The sequence below is a fragment of the Danio rerio genome, chromosome 20, assembly GCF_052040795.2.
Source record: "Danio rerio strain M-AB ecotype USA chromosome 20, GRCz13ab, whole genome shotgun sequence".
Lineage (NCBI taxonomy): Eukaryota > Metazoa > Chordata > Actinopteri > Cypriniformes > Danionidae > Danio > Danio rerio.
Window position 1 is genome coordinate 11,420,534 of NC_141040.1, and position 15,786 is coordinate 11,436,319.

A 15,786-nucleotide genomic window follows, 5' to 3' on the forward strand; every position below is an offset into this window, starting at 1 on the left:
TTACGTATTTTTACAGCTCTGTTACTGCAGTGGAGAAGTGAAGGCCCCGGGGCTGCAGGAGCCCAGCATCATCTATATGTGCATAGACTGCAGCTGTGCTGTGAGCTTATTTCAGCAAATGTGCAGAACAGTAGCTTAACACACACTGCTGGACTCAACAGACTGCCTCTATTTTATACAGATGTAATAAACCATTTCCAATCTAACAAGCATCTAGTAATCCACAGCAAAGCTTAGCAGACACAAGCAGCAACACAGGTTATAATCACGAGTCAAGACAGTGGACAAAAGGGAAATAACGATTAACAAAAAAAAAAAAAAAAGTTGACGAAATTAAGTTATCAGTTTTTTTACAAATGTAAGTTGATTGAATATAAAACAATTACGTTGTCATCTAAAAACTATGTTGTTTCAGCTTATTTGAAATAAGTGGCAAGAAAAAAATAAGCAGCAATTCATGATTGAACGCCAAATATAACCAGTATCTTACAGACTGTAAATCAAAATGCAGATTTAATTACAATGATTGTAAATCAGGCAAGGCCAACAAATGGAGCAATCAGGTACATATAGATAATCCAGAAGTCATCGTAAATAAACAGGTAAGTGGTCAAAACTGGAAAAAAAGTAAGATATACTAGGAACAAGGATAGGAGTAGACATAAAATGCAAGAATCAAAGAGCACGGCTAGACAAGGAAATGAAAATGCTACATTTGGCAATGTGTGTGAGCAAACGTGGTCTATAAAAATAATCTGTGTAATGAGTTATTGAGCAGCTTCGGCTGTGAGTGTTTTTAATCAGACGAGATTAGGAACCGGTGTGTGTGTGCAGTGTATGCTGTGATTTGTGGTCCATTTAGTGGCAGAGCTGTAGTTCTCTAGGTCGCTGGTGCCTGCAACACAAATGGCATTTTTAATTGTAATTTATTTTTTAAAAAAGTTAGAAATTACAAATGGTATTCATTGTTAAATTTAAGTTAATTGAGGGAAGTGTGTCATATGGAATAAACATACATTAAAAATGAAAAAAAAAAAATTATCAGTTTTATGTTTGTCCTGATTTTTTGTTTATTAAAATGTTAGTTAATATTATTGAGGGTATCTTCCTTCCACTCCATATCCATTTTCATACAAAAAAGGAGAACTAAGAAAATGTCAGCATTTCTTTTTTTTTCTCTCTCTCAACAAAAAAAAAAAAAAAAAAGAAAAGATTTTGACTCTTTTTGTTTTTTGGTTTTGATATTTTGATTCATTATACACATAGGTGGTGCGGAAATGCACTTTTTTAAATCCCAGGCTTTTAATTATTATTATTAAATTATATATATATATATATATTGTAACGAGGAGACTGACACGGAGGGATCCATTTTGCAGTATTTATTAGACAGTTCAAATACAAACATCCAACACGCACTAAAAGTGTGAACTCACATCAACAGCATTCAATATAGATCGGGGGACTGGCGGCAGACAGACACAGAGTGATTTACCAGGCATGGATCAGAGGCAGGCGACGTGGTTCAGAGTCCGTAAAACAAGCGTGGGTCGAGGGCAGGCAGAAGGCAATGGAGTCAGAAACAGTCCAGGGTAAAGCACAGAAGATCAGGCAGGGAATAACGCTCAGAAATGTTTGCCGTGGAACAAAACTTCGCAATGAACTGAAGTTTGAGTGTGGCTTATATGGGGAGCGTGGGTCGTTAACTGGATTCAGATCAGGAGTGTGCACAATCAGTCTAGGTGGATGATTTAATGCTTAAAAGTCTGGGCATGGCGGCCTCTGCTGGCCAGCGAGGGGAATGACTGGGACCGAGTTGGTGACAGAGCCCCCCTCCAACATACGGCTCCTGAAGTGACAAGAATCGCAACGCCAGGGTCTTCCACGGGGGCGAGGGGCTGGCATTTCCGGATGCTGCAAGTGAAACTCATTCAACAGAGTTGGGTCGAGAATGTCCTTACGGTTGATCCAAGATCTTTCCTCCAGGCCGTACCCCTCCCAGTCAACAAGGTACTGTAGTTGTCCGCCCCGGCGTCTGGATCTCAGGGATCCGATAGGCCTCTTCTCCGTCGATCAAGATAAGTGGGGGACCCTGTTCACCGGCTGCCACCTCCCTATCCACCTCGGCTGGACCAGCAGCAGGCTTGAGCAGGGAGACATGGAATGTGGGAGAGATACGGTAGTGGTTAGGTAGTGTCAGTCGGAAGGATACAGGAGTAATCCGTTTCTCTATCTGAAAAGGACCCACGTACCTGGGGCTGAGTTTCATGCAGGAAAGTTTTAGATGGAGGTAGATAGCCACACGGGAATACGTGGGACCAGGATGACGGCGACAATCGGCTTGTTCCTTGAAATCTCCTGATGGCATAAGATAAATGGGTGTGAGCTGCGTTCCATACCTCCTCACATTTCTGAAACCAGAAATCAACGGCTGGGAGCTCTGAAGGTTCGCCGGACCATGGGAATAGAGGGGGTTGAAAGCCCAGTACACACTGAAATGGGGTTAAACCCGTAGATGGTTTTCTCAGAGAGTTCTGTGCGTACTCTGCCCAGATGAGGAATTTATTCCATTCGGCTTGGTTGGAGTGACAGTAAGAGCGAAGGAACCGACCAATCTCTTGATTCAGGCATTCGGTCTGGCCATTGGATTGAGGATGGTAACCGGAGGTAAAGCTGACGTTAACTTGAAGGTTCTTGAAGGCAGACCAGAGACGGGATGTGAATTGGGGACCTCTGTCTGAGACAATGTCTTCAGGTAGTCCATAATAGCGAAAGACAAAGTTGCATAATAGTTCGGCAGTTTCCAGAGCTGTGGGTAGTTTGTGTATGGCTATGAGTCTGCAAGCCTTTGAGAATCGGTCAACGACAGCGAGTATGGTGGTGTTTCCTTGTGACTGGGGCAAATCAGTAATGAAGTCGATGGCTCTATGTGACCAGGGGCGACGTGGGACTTCTAGGGGTTGCAGTAGACCGGCGGGACGGTAACGAGAGTGCCTAGCCATTTGACAAGGGGAGCAGTTGTTGACAAACTTGGACATCTTTGTTTATTGAGGACCACCAATAACGGTTTTGAATGAGTTGGATGGTAGCTGTACTGCCTGGGTGACCGGAACTGGGACTGTTGTGAACTTCAGTGATCAGTTTTTCTCGTAACGATAGGGGGGGGGACAAATATTTTGTTCTCGTGGCATGCCTGCGGAGTAGGGTTCTAATCAGATGCCTGGAGAATCTCAGTATCGATATCCCATGGAATGGGGGCTAATATCAGGGATTCCTTTAAGATTGGCTTGACATCATCAGCCAATTCTTCTTCATCAAACAAGCGGGATAGAGCATCAGCTTTGACATTTTTTGATCCGGGAATGTAAGTAACCTTGAAATTGAAACGTGTGAAGAATAAGGCCCACCTTGCTTGTCTTGGGTTCAATCTTTTGCATGACTGGATGTACTCATAGTTCTTGTGGTCTGTAACGACAGTGAATGGGTGTTTGGCGCCCTCTAGCCAATGTCTCCACTCCTCCAATGCTGCTTTCATGGCTAAAAGCTCACGGTTGCCAACGTCATAGTTTTCTCAGCTGGATTGAGTTTGCGAGAGTAAAATGCACAAGGATGGAGTTTATTGGTTGCCTTGGATCTCTGAGAGAGGAAACCCCCGATACCAGTGTTGGAGGCATCAATTTCTACCACAAATGGTTGATTGGGATCAGGATGACACAGGATGAGTGCGGTTAAGAAGAAGAGAGACTTGAGCTGGTTGAATGAACGGGTGGCTACCTGACTCCATTTCAGGCGGGCATTATTGGCTTTCACCATGGCTGTGAGGGGAGCAGCTACAGTACAGAAGTTTCTGATGAACCTTCGATAGAAGTTAGCAAAGCCGAGGAAACGTTAGAGTTGCCGGATGGTTTCGGGTTTGGGCCATTGAGGGACTGAATCGGCCTTCTGTTGATCCATGGCAACACCCTCGGGACTGATTATGTAACCCAGAAATGATATACATGTCTGATGGAACTCACACTTGGATGCTTTGGCGTACAATTGGTTTTGAATCAGGCGCTTTAGGGACTGCTGACATGTTGGATGTGCTCAGGTAAGGAATTGGAGTAGATGAGTATACGGCAGGTCAATGTAAACGATGACCCACTGATTGAGCATGTCTCTGAATATCTCATTAATGAAGGCTTGGAACACGGAAGGACTGTTTGCTAGGCCAAAGGGCATAAGTAAGTATTCATAGTGGCCATTTACAGTTGAGAAGCCGGTCTTCCATTCGTTGCCCTGCCGGATGCGAACAAGGTTGTATGCACTGTGGAGGTCCAATTTCGTGAAATACTGTGCTGAGCGTAACTGTTCGAGGGCTGCTGGAACTAATGGCAAAGGGTAGCGGTACTTGACAGTGATTTCGTTCAGTCCTCGGTAATCAATGCACGGGCGCAAGCTCCCATCCTTCTTTTCTACGAAGAAGCCAGCTGAAGCGGGTGATGTGGATGGTCGAATAAAGCCCTTCTCCAACTCCTCCGAGATGTAAGTATTCATGGCTTCAGTTTCCGGCTGAGAGAGAGGAAAGATCCTTCCGCGAGGGGGCGTTGTACCTGGTAGGAACTCAATAGCACAATCGCACTCACGATGAGGAGGGAGTTTAGTGGCTTTCTGCTTGTTAAATGCTTCAATGAGATCTTGGTAGACTTCTGGGATTTGACTCAAATCAGGATCGTCAGAATAGGCAGAGATAGTGTTAATCTGGACAGGGGTGACAGACTGTAGACAGTGGTTAAGGCAATTAGCACTCCATTTTACAATCTCACCAGTACTCCAGGAGATTTGGGGATCATGAGTCTGTAGCCAGGGTAACCCGAGGATAATGGTGTGCTGAGGAGAGTTAATCACGAGGAAGGAAAGTTCTTCTTCATGAAGAGAGCCTGTTTGAAGAGAGAGTGGCAGAGTTCGGAATTTAATGTTTTCTTCCCCCAGGGGGCATCCGTCTATAGCAGTGATGGCTAGGGAAGAATCACAGGTGGTTAGAGGAACAGAGTGGATTGTGGCAAACGTGTTATCAATGAAATTGCCAGCGGCTCCTGAATCGACAATAGCTAGAGTTGGGATTTTTACATCACCATATTGTAGACAAACAGGTAAACTCAGAATGTTATTGGAGGTAGCGAACAAAGTGGTTGCACTCCCCGGTAAAATGTCTTGGGTAAAGGTTTATTGGGACACAGCAACTTTGTATGACCCAAAAGACCGTAATACAGGCATAAGTGATTTATCAGTCTTCTTTCACGTTCCTCAGGGGTTAATCGGGTTCTGCCCAGTTGCATGGGTTCAGTGGAGCTCTCAGGGGATACAGGACAAGGAGAAACAGAACATAGGGGTTTTCTAGTTCGAATTAGGTGATCCAACCTGATCGATAGCTCCATGATTTGGTCCAGTGATTTTCTCTCATCACGGCATGCCATCTCAGTCTGCAATTCGAGGTTTAGAGCCTTTCTATAGAGAGTCTTCAGAGGATCATCAGCCCAGCCAGTCTGCGCAGCTAGTGTGCGAAAATGTAGAGCGAATTCGGCTGCAGGTTGATTTTTCTGTTGGACACAAAAGCTCCTCACCAGCATTACGACCTCCTTCAGGATGGTCGAATACTATGCAAAAACATTTAAGAAAGTCATTAAATGAGGGGAAAATTGGGGCATTGTCTGGCCAAACAGCAGTAGCCCATTCTAAAGCCTTCCCTGTGAGTAGGGAACACACAAAAGCAATTTTACTCTTTTCATCATTGAACAGATGGGGCTGTTGAGTCCCATTGTCGGGAACTGCCAAACGAACACCGGAAAATGTCTGGAACGGTGTAACGGGGTGTTGACTTGGAGAGTAATTGGCAGCGAGTTGCGCTGTGGAAGCAACTTGTAGATTTTGCATTGATCTTGACAAAACATCGGTGAGCTAGGTTAAATGAGACAACTGTTGCTGATGTGTAGTTAGTACCTGAGCATGAGCTGTGACTTCTTGGGACAAGACCTGCATGGCTGCGGGATCCATGTTGGGCGAAGTCTTCTGTAACGAGAAGACTGACACGGAGGGATCCATTTTGCAGTATTTATTAGACACAGTTCAAACACAAACATCCAACACGCACTAAAGTGTGAACTCACATCAACAGCATTCAATATAGATCGGGGGACTGGCGGCTGACAGACACAGAGTGATTTACCAGGCATGGATCAGAGGCAGGCGGCGTGGTTCAGAGTCCGTGTAACAGGCGTGGGTCGTTGGCAGGCAGCGTGGTTCAGAGTCCGTATAACAAGCGTGGGTCGAGGGCAGGCAGAAGGCAACAAAGAGTCAGAAACAGTCCGGTGTAAAGCACAGAAGAGCAGGTAGGGAATAACGCTCGGAAATGTTTGCCGTGGCTGAACAAGACTTCGCAATGAACTGAAGTTTGAGTGTGGCTTATATGGGGAGCGTAGGTCGTTAACTGGATTCAGATCAGGTGTGTGCACAATCAGTCTAGGTTGATGATGTAATGCTTAGAAGTCCGGGGATGGCATCCTCTGCTGGCCAGCGAGGGGAATGACTGGGACCGAGTCGGTGACATATATATATATATATACAGTATATATATATATAGCCATTTTCCGAGCAAAACCTGGTTTGCATGATTATTTCCAAGCAAGGCCTATATAATAATATTAATAATAATAATAACAACAACAACAACAACAACAACAACAACAACAATAATAATAATAATAATAATAATACAATAATTGCTTTTATTCTAGCCGAAAAAAAAAAAAAATCATGTTTTCCAGAAGAAAAAAATATTATCATACAGTGAAAATGTCTTTGCTCTGTTAAACATAATTTGGGAAATAATAAAAGATAAAAAATCAAAAGGGGGGTAATTATTCTAACTTATAAATATATAATATTCCTCAGATTTGGTTGACCAATCAGAGGAAAATGGGCATTTCAGCACCGCCTAAGTGTATAATGAATATTAAAGGTTGTTTATCTACTCTAAACCGAAAATTGAGACAAAATCTTTTTTTTTTTGTTTTGTTCTTTTTTTTTTTTTGTGAGCAAAGATAAACCGAAAAACATCTGTTTTCTTAGTTTTCATTTTTTGTTTGAAAACGAATTTGAAAAGAACGGAATATATCATACTTAAATATTCTTTTAACATATTTATTTTGGTGGGGTTTTTTTTCATTTTGGACTGGGATCTTACTTATTGTTGTTGTTGTTGTTGTTAGATTAATTCCAGTTTTGCTTTGATCCTTGGCTAATTGGTACTGTATTTGCACAAAAACATTATAGTAAACATTTTAAAGAAAATATTAATTTAAAACACAGATCTGAAAGGGGTCTACTCAGTTATGCTGAGCACCAAATATAAACATTTTTGATTAAAATAAATAAATAAATACAAAAAAGTTGTATCTTTTAAAGTTTGACCTTCTTTTCTCCCTACTTTATTGTGATTTCAACCGAGTCAAACAAACACAGCCCGCTTTCAGCACTCATTCATTCAGGTTAAGCATTTAAACATAACGTCAGAGCTCTGAAATAGGAAAATAATGAGAGGAACATCCATCAGGCTAATGCTTTGTTGATTCTGGACCCAGTGGGACAGTCAGACACTTTCATCACTCAGATAGAAAACATACTGGATCTTCAGAAATGGATCAAGCAGAGAGAGGAATAGATCACAGAATCTGTCTTTCATTTCTTTTATGGAAGAAGGTGAAAAAGGGACAAAAAGAATAATGGAAGAAAGTGGATGTTTGAGAGGGTGCTGGAACGGGTTATTGGGAGAGAGGGAAAGAGAACGATGGGGAAAATATCTTTGCCAGGTTCCTCTGTCAGGGTTCATAAAACAGTGGGAAATGTCCCTCTCAGGAGACATGCAGACCTAAAAAAAGTCTCCATCTCAGCTTTTTTCTTTTCTTTTCTTTTTTACCACAGCAATTTTCAACCCATTTTACCAGGAATCATCAACTTCATTCCCGCATTACTACTTAAATAGAAAAAGAGAGAGCATATGATGCATCACTTACTCTTTTGAAGACATTTGTCTTGAAAAATATCTAGTCAAATATTATTTAATGTCATCGTTCATTAATTTTCTTGTCGGCTTAGTCCCTTTATTAATCCGGGGTCACCACAGCGGAATGAACCACCAACTTATCCAGCAAGCTGCGCCACTGCCTCGCCTATTACTGTCATCATGGCAAAGATAAAATAAATCTATTATTAGAAATGAGTCATTAAAACTATTATGATTAGAAATGTGTTGAAAAATAAATCTTCTCTCCCTTAGACAGAAATTGGGGAAAAAATAAGCAAGCAGTCTATTAATTCAGGCTAACAATTCTAGCTTTAACTGTATATATATATATATATATATATATATATATATATATATATATATATATATATATATATATATATATATATACACAGTTAAAGCTAGAATTGTAAGCCTGAATTAATAGACTGCTTGCCTATTGAGACATGAGACAAATGAGACATTTTAATCTAGATTAATTCCAATATTAATCTAGATTAATCTAGATTTTTAAAAACACACACACACACACACACACACACACACACACACATATATATATGCCAGGTGGTGCATTAGACCGGGGGCTCATCTCCGGTTTCCAAAATGTAACACAATCTGCTTGAGAAATTGTTCTACTGCGATAATTGGTGATGAAAATAAATTATGTTCAAAAAGATGGACTTGTGTTTACTTACTGTTTATTCAGTTAAACATGAATTTTGAACTGTAGGCCTATATATGCTCGAAACATTGATTTTTCAATTACCTTAATCCGACTAAAGTCATAACTGAACTATAACAAGCTGTCTGTATAAACACACACTTACACACACGCATAGACAACCAGCACACAACTGGTTTATTGGGAAATTTATTCAGACCTCTACATCCTGCTGATTTGTCACTTTTTTCGGCACTTTTTTTGTCAGATGGCTCAAAGGTCAGTTATACATCCCCGCTAAAACATCAAGGTGAAAGTCACCATAGCTTGCGTAGAATAGACCCAGCTTCCAACCCAACTTTGAGAATAGATTAACAGTTTTTTTTTTTTTTTTTTGCGCGATAAGAGTCTCGCGTTAATGCCAATAACGACCCACCACTAATATATATATATATATATATATATATATATATATATATATATATATATATATATATATATATATATATATATATATATATATATTCAAAAATAAATTAATTTGTTTAATTTAGATGTTTTACGCATGTGCCAGTGATATGAACTACAACTCCCAGAAATCTTTGCACTCATCACTAATGCCACAGCTGAAAGTCATTCAGAAACTGGCCCCTTTTACACATACTGACAGAAAGGTTTGTGAACAGGCCTTTTTGAAAATACTGGTAAATTTGTTACAACAATTTTCCCAAAAGAGTAGTTGTAACATAACTGGTAATTTCCTGTAATGCTGCTCTGTGTGAACGCAGAATGAAAATTGCCATAAAGAGTGCGTTCACAATTAGAATGCGGTGATCATTAACAAATCTAAACCCCTTCAATGTTTACAAATACAAGCGCAGACATTTAGAGGTTGTTTCTGGTGAATGATATTAAAATTTACTGGCATTGGTACCGGAAAAAAAAATTCTGTTACATCCTTGCCTTGCAGGATATTTACTGATATCACTGTGTGGAAGGGGCTAGTGACACTCACAGCTGACACTTACGATTGACTTATTACTTAACTATTTATACACTCACACACACCTGGCTCAGATCCCCAAGATTGCAAACAGACACTGAAGCTGTTCTAGACTAATTATAGACTACATATTGTAACCACGGGGAGTGACACATGCAACTGAGGTAAGATCCACAACGCAGGTTTATTCGTCGTCAGGCATGCAATGGTCAAACAGGTACAAACGGGTATGTGAAGGCAGTCCAGAATCGTAATCAGTAACAGGCGAAAGGTCAAAAGGCAGGCGGCAGACAAAGACAAGGATGCTAACAAGGCTAAGGTCAGTACACAGGATAACAAGACTAGGAGACACATTGTAGTGTTACTTATAGTGAACAAGACTCGGCTAACTGAATGGGTGAGTGTGTGGCTTAAATAGTGTGTGCAATCAGTCTCTGACAATCCTCAGGTGGTGTGAATGTAATCAGTTTAGATGAGGAAGCATGTGTGTCTGGACGAAGTGCATGTATGAATATGTAGTCCATAAATGGCGGATTTGTAGTCCATGGTTATAGTTAGTACAAACCAGCGATCTTAGATATGATCGCTGGTAATCTTGACACATATACATCTTTCAAATGAATACATGGTTCCATAGCATGCAGTTGATCAGCCAAAAAGCGCAAATTTGAAGCGATCGCCGATTTTTCCAATGTAATCGGAGCGATTGACTGAACGCACATTGTTTTTAAGGCGCATTTGCATACGTGAATCTGAAACATTTCCATTCAATAAATGTGCAAATAATATATGTTGCTCAAATGCGCTTAACATAATACACACTTATTAACGATTCCTACTTGTCTTCCTTGGACAAGCAAAATCTGATATGTAGTTGGTGAAAAAAGAATGAGTTTATCAGACGCTGGATTCGAACCCAGTTCATGATCAAACGTGGTAAAACAATCAAACGATGATGGGTGGGAATCACTCAACTAACTCAATCCAACAAGGTGTGCTATTTGCACTAAGCCTAAATAGACACTACAAAATTTGACACCTTTACATTGGACCATTTCTTTTTAATTCACTCACAGTGCGATGTTCAGACCCCACTGAGTTAACTGCGCCAGCTAAATTCTCCCACTCTATTTTTTCTTTTTTTTCTTTTGTTATTAATTCTGGAGGACAAACTTGCAAATAACATTGTTTTTCTCTGGTCTACCTCCGAAAGGAGCACCTCCAATTGACATTCTGTTTAATGTTTCTCTAAAGTGTTTTGAAACACTTTAGCCACATGACCAGGGTGTTTTGAATCACCTTAGTCATGTGACTTGGGTGGTTCTGAGCATGTTTAAGTGCAGTGTTTCAAAACAGTCTCAACAGTCAAAACATCAGTTTCAAGCAGTCATCCTTAGTTCTTTGACCCCTGCCTGGTTTGCTGGTTTTCGTTGTTTGCCTCCTCTATCAACCTTATTTGCCTGTGAACTCGACTACTCTTTTAAATTTCCCTGTATGTTCTTGTTTGCTCCTGTGTTTGAACATTGACTGCCTGAATACTCCTGATAATTAAACTGCACGTGGATCCCAATCTCTGTTGCCCCAGACCCTTATGTACAAGTTCTTATATATTAATGAAAACCTACAAATAAATTTGACGGATGTGACAAGGGTTACTCAATTTTATAATAATAAAAAACATGACTAATTTTAACTATTTTAATTCATCTAAATCAGTGTAAAGAACTGTTGATATGATGTGTAACAACAAAATGCAATAATTAGAGAAAAATTAGAAAAATGCTATTTGGAAAATGAATGTATTCATTAATTTGTTCCCAGAAAAAAGCCATTATAAGCTGCCTATTTGAGATGTTGATCAGATATTTATGTTGGTTACAGCCCCCAATGAGATCTCTGTATATTTAATATAATCAGTGAATATTCACTGAGCCTTTTTAGCATCACTGGATCTTTTCGCTGCTGAAATGAACTTAGACGAACAACTTGCACATTTTAGTGATTATTTACTGCAAAGTTACCTAATCTTTCAGCACATCCAAACATCTGTATGATTTACAGGTTTAGAAGTCATCGTAGTTCTGTTAGCATCTTAAAATTTACATCTTTGCTCTGTTTTAAAATGCAGCGATGACAGCTTCAGTTTTTATGGGGAGGATTTTGGGTCCAGAGGGCCAGCAGGAGCCGTCGTGTGTCTGACCCGAAATATATTAACCACTGTGAACAGACTTTTGAGAAAACAATAAAAAGTTTTATGTTATCCTGTTTATACTGAGAGAAACTCTCCTGATTAAAAGCAGAGTATGTATTTTTTTTTACTGCTAGATTATGTGTATTCACAACAAACGTGGCTTGTTTGAAGACATTGTGACTGAGTGTGGATTTCATAGGAGTTGTCGTCTTCATTATATGCTGCTGGACTTCTGCTGAAATTGTGTTCATGGATGAACTAAAGGATTCAACACTTATCCTGCTAAGAAACCTGAATGTGAATAGGTCTACTGAGTGATGCATTTTTTCCTCATTTTTCCTATTGTGAGTGAACCATCTTTGTACAGTAATTTTTGATCAGGTCAAGAGATTAGGATGTGGATTTTCTGCCCATTGTTCAGCAGGGAAAATTAAACCACACTGAACTGAGCTATGCTGAACTTCAACTCTGAAAACTGGACTGATACAGATTCAATTTACTAGCACTTCTATAACAAGCTGCTTTGACACAATCTACAATGCAAAAGTCCTTTAGAAATAAAGATTAATTAAATTTAACTGACCCATTCTTTTGTGTCCATTTTGGATCACTGGCTACATTTACATGGACATCAGTAATCTATTTATTTGCCTTACACTGAATAAGACTGAATAAGACTATGATTAAGGTGTTTTCCTGCTTTTTAGATATTCCTTTTGTGTTCCTGTTTTACATATTATAGTTGTCACAAAAACCAACAATCTATCACTTGCAGATCACTGTTATACATGTGAATACAACAAAGGCTCCTTCTGAAAACATAGTCCTAAATATGTTTTTGGAGACCACAAATTATGTAGCCAGAGGTACGACTCCATTCCTTTTCCCGCTTACCTCCGTATGAACAGCTTTCCCGCTATAACCAGTTTGTCCCGTTAGCTTGCCATGTACGTCGGTGGACTAGAGACGAAGAGAGAAGTTGACCAAAATAACAGGGTTCGAATTCAGTTAAAAATGTTTCCAGAAATCAGGTAAGACCAAAAACACAAGCCAATCAATAAATAAAATAAACAAGAAAATAACAGGGTGAGAATGTCGTAAAATCTGAAAATGTGGTAAAAAAAATCAGACAAGGGCTTTTCTTTTTCTGGATTGCTTTTGAAAATTGTTTGTTGGGTTTAGGAAAGTGGGTGGGCGGGAAAATCAATAAAATTGATTTGGTTTAGGGAAGGAGGAGGGTGGATTAGTCGATTGGTTGGTCAGTCAGTCATTCAGTTAGTCAAACAGTCCTACCTCCTAGGAAGTTTTTCGCTGTCTCCAGAAATGTTTAAAGGTGTATGTTTTCAGAATGAGCCTGTGTTGTGTGGATCACTGGAGAACTACACACACACACACCACACTAAAGAACCACATATCCAGTCATGCACCACTTACACGCACCTGTTCCATGTTCCATTGATTAAACACACAAACACAGCTGGAGAATCATTACGGACTAATTACAAGCACTATTTAAACAGCACACACATGCATCACTGCTGAGCCTACTTTATCTGTTTGTGATTATTGTGTTAGACCCTTGCTTTGTTGTGTTGTTTATTCCTGTCTGCTGCCTGCATTTAGACTATTCCCCTGTTTACTGACCACAACTACGACAAATTTCCTGTTTACATCTGTTTGCCCCTGTGTTGACTGTTGCTTGACTGGCCGTTCTCCTAATAAAGTGTCCTATCACATTACAAAAGTACATAGTTTGATTAATTTTGCAACGTCAACCATTCAATGCTAGTTTACTCTGGCATTTGACACAACAACAGTTCGTCATCATCATCATGGCAGCATATGTGATTTGGGGCATTTCGTTTTTCATTTTGCAACAAGTTCAACCGCAGTTCATTTCTCACACTTTGCATCCAAACAGAAAATGGCGGAAGCAAATTCTCAAGGAACAGGCCACCTTTGCCATTTCATTCACTCTGTCATTGTCATTTATGTACCCATAATGAAGTGTCTTCAAGGTCAAGGCACTTATTGGTTATTTCTTCCACAATTCTTAGCATAGTCATTGTTTATCACTCAAACCACGAATGTGCTCTCTTGCTTGAAACCGTTCCCATTTATTTTTCTTCAAACACCTGAGAACAGTTGTGTGTGTGTCCTGTTGAAAATGTAGTGTTTAGTACTCCAAAATGGTAATAGTTTGATTAAGGTGTTTACACATCTATACTGGTCTGCAGTAATGCGGCTAAAATTTGAATACTCCTTAATTCAATTTCTGTTTAGTCGGAATTATGGCTTTAATCAGATTAAGGTTATCAAAAATTGCAATTTACATGGTAGACTCTAAATCAGAGTATTGTTTTAATCTTATTGAAATTAGATTGTTGGAGTCCATGTAAACAAATTCACTGTTGATACATGGATTCCAGCCACCGCCCATTATAAGACTTCTAGCAAAGGCTGTCAGGTTTTAATTTTTTTCTTTTTTTTTTTTCTTTTAATCTGATGGTCTTACTGATTAAATAAACAGTTCAGCTGGACTTTGGCCAAATCAAAAGAAAAGCAGCTCAGTTTCTGGCTCAGATGATCATTTGGGAAGAGCTCTTTCCCCTGAGACTCTCATTCTGCTGGAGGAGCTGGACGTGATGGAAGACATTGCTCTTTCTCTCTCTCTCTCTCTCTCTCTCTCTCTCTTTCTGGCTGATGACTAAACTCTTCTGTTGTGTCTTCTGTTCTTCCGCTCCACTGTGAATCTGTCATTACTCTTTCTAGAAGCAGCGTTGCTTGTAGTCTCGTCTGTGTGGCACAACAGTCTCAGTCTGACGAAGCTGTTTTACAGTTTCTGCATGGACAGACAGACGCCTCACTGCTGCTCAATGTTTAATAATACTAGGTGATATCATCTTGTCCTATATATATATATATATATATATATATATATATATATATATATATATATATATATATATATTAGAATTTTCCCCAATTTCAGTTTAACGGAGAGAAGATTTTTTCAAAACATTTCTAAACATAATAATTTTAATAACTCATTTAATAACTGGTTAAATTTATCTTTACCATGATGCCTGAAAATAATACTTTACTAGATATTTAAGGCTTTTATATGTAAATTAAGTTAACTAGGCAAGTTAGGAAAATTAGGCAAATTATAAGTATAAAAGTAGTTTGTTCTGTAGATTATCTAGAAAGAAATATAGCTTAAAGGGGCTAATAATTTTGTCCCTAAGATGGTTCATAAAAAATTCAAAACTACTTTTATTCTAGCTGAAATAAAACAAATAAGATTAGGGTTAGGCAGGTTAGGGTTATTAGCCAAATAGTTCCAAATAGTTGATTGATGTATCATTACAGTGTTGTGAACACTTATGCATAATTTTGTTTGGTCTTTTTATTTATTTGATTATCATTATCATGTTTTTACTTTTTAATCAAACCATGCATATTTTCAATGCAATGCAAACAATTGTACAAACAGCCACCTAGCGATGTTTGAGAACCAGACCTAAAACCAGACGACACATGAAACGCCACTTCAACACAGTTGTCTGACCCAAAGAACAGACTCTGTGTGCTGGACAGGAAAACTAATTACCCTGCTGGACCCTGATGCTATGATTTAGTGTTTTATAAAAATAAATCTTACACTGTGAAGTTACACTGAATGGAAATGACTGGAATCAATCAAGAACAAGCTTTATGGATCATGAGAAGTATTTCATTAAGTTGCCAGCGCTGGGATTTGTCAAGCAAAAGAAAACAAGTCCCATGAACATCAATGCTACGAGCATAACAGCTGTAAAAAAAACAAAAAAAAAAAAAAACAACAGCTGCTCGAAAGCAATTAT

General features: G+C 39.2%; 1 long non-coding RNA gene across 1 annotated transcript in view; it reads left to right on the forward strand.

The window, feature by feature from the left end:
* Nucleotides 1-1,783: 1,783 nt before the first annotated feature.
* LOC147832132 (uncharacterized) overlaps nt 1,784-15,786 on the forward strand; it is a 194,803-nt gene continuing 180,800 nt past the window's right edge. The window contains exon 1 of the long non-coding RNA XR_015518210.1: nt 1,784-1,920. This is a non-coding gene — a long non-coding RNA (uncharacterized LOC147832132). The remainder of the gene's footprint in view (nt 1,921-15,786) is intronic.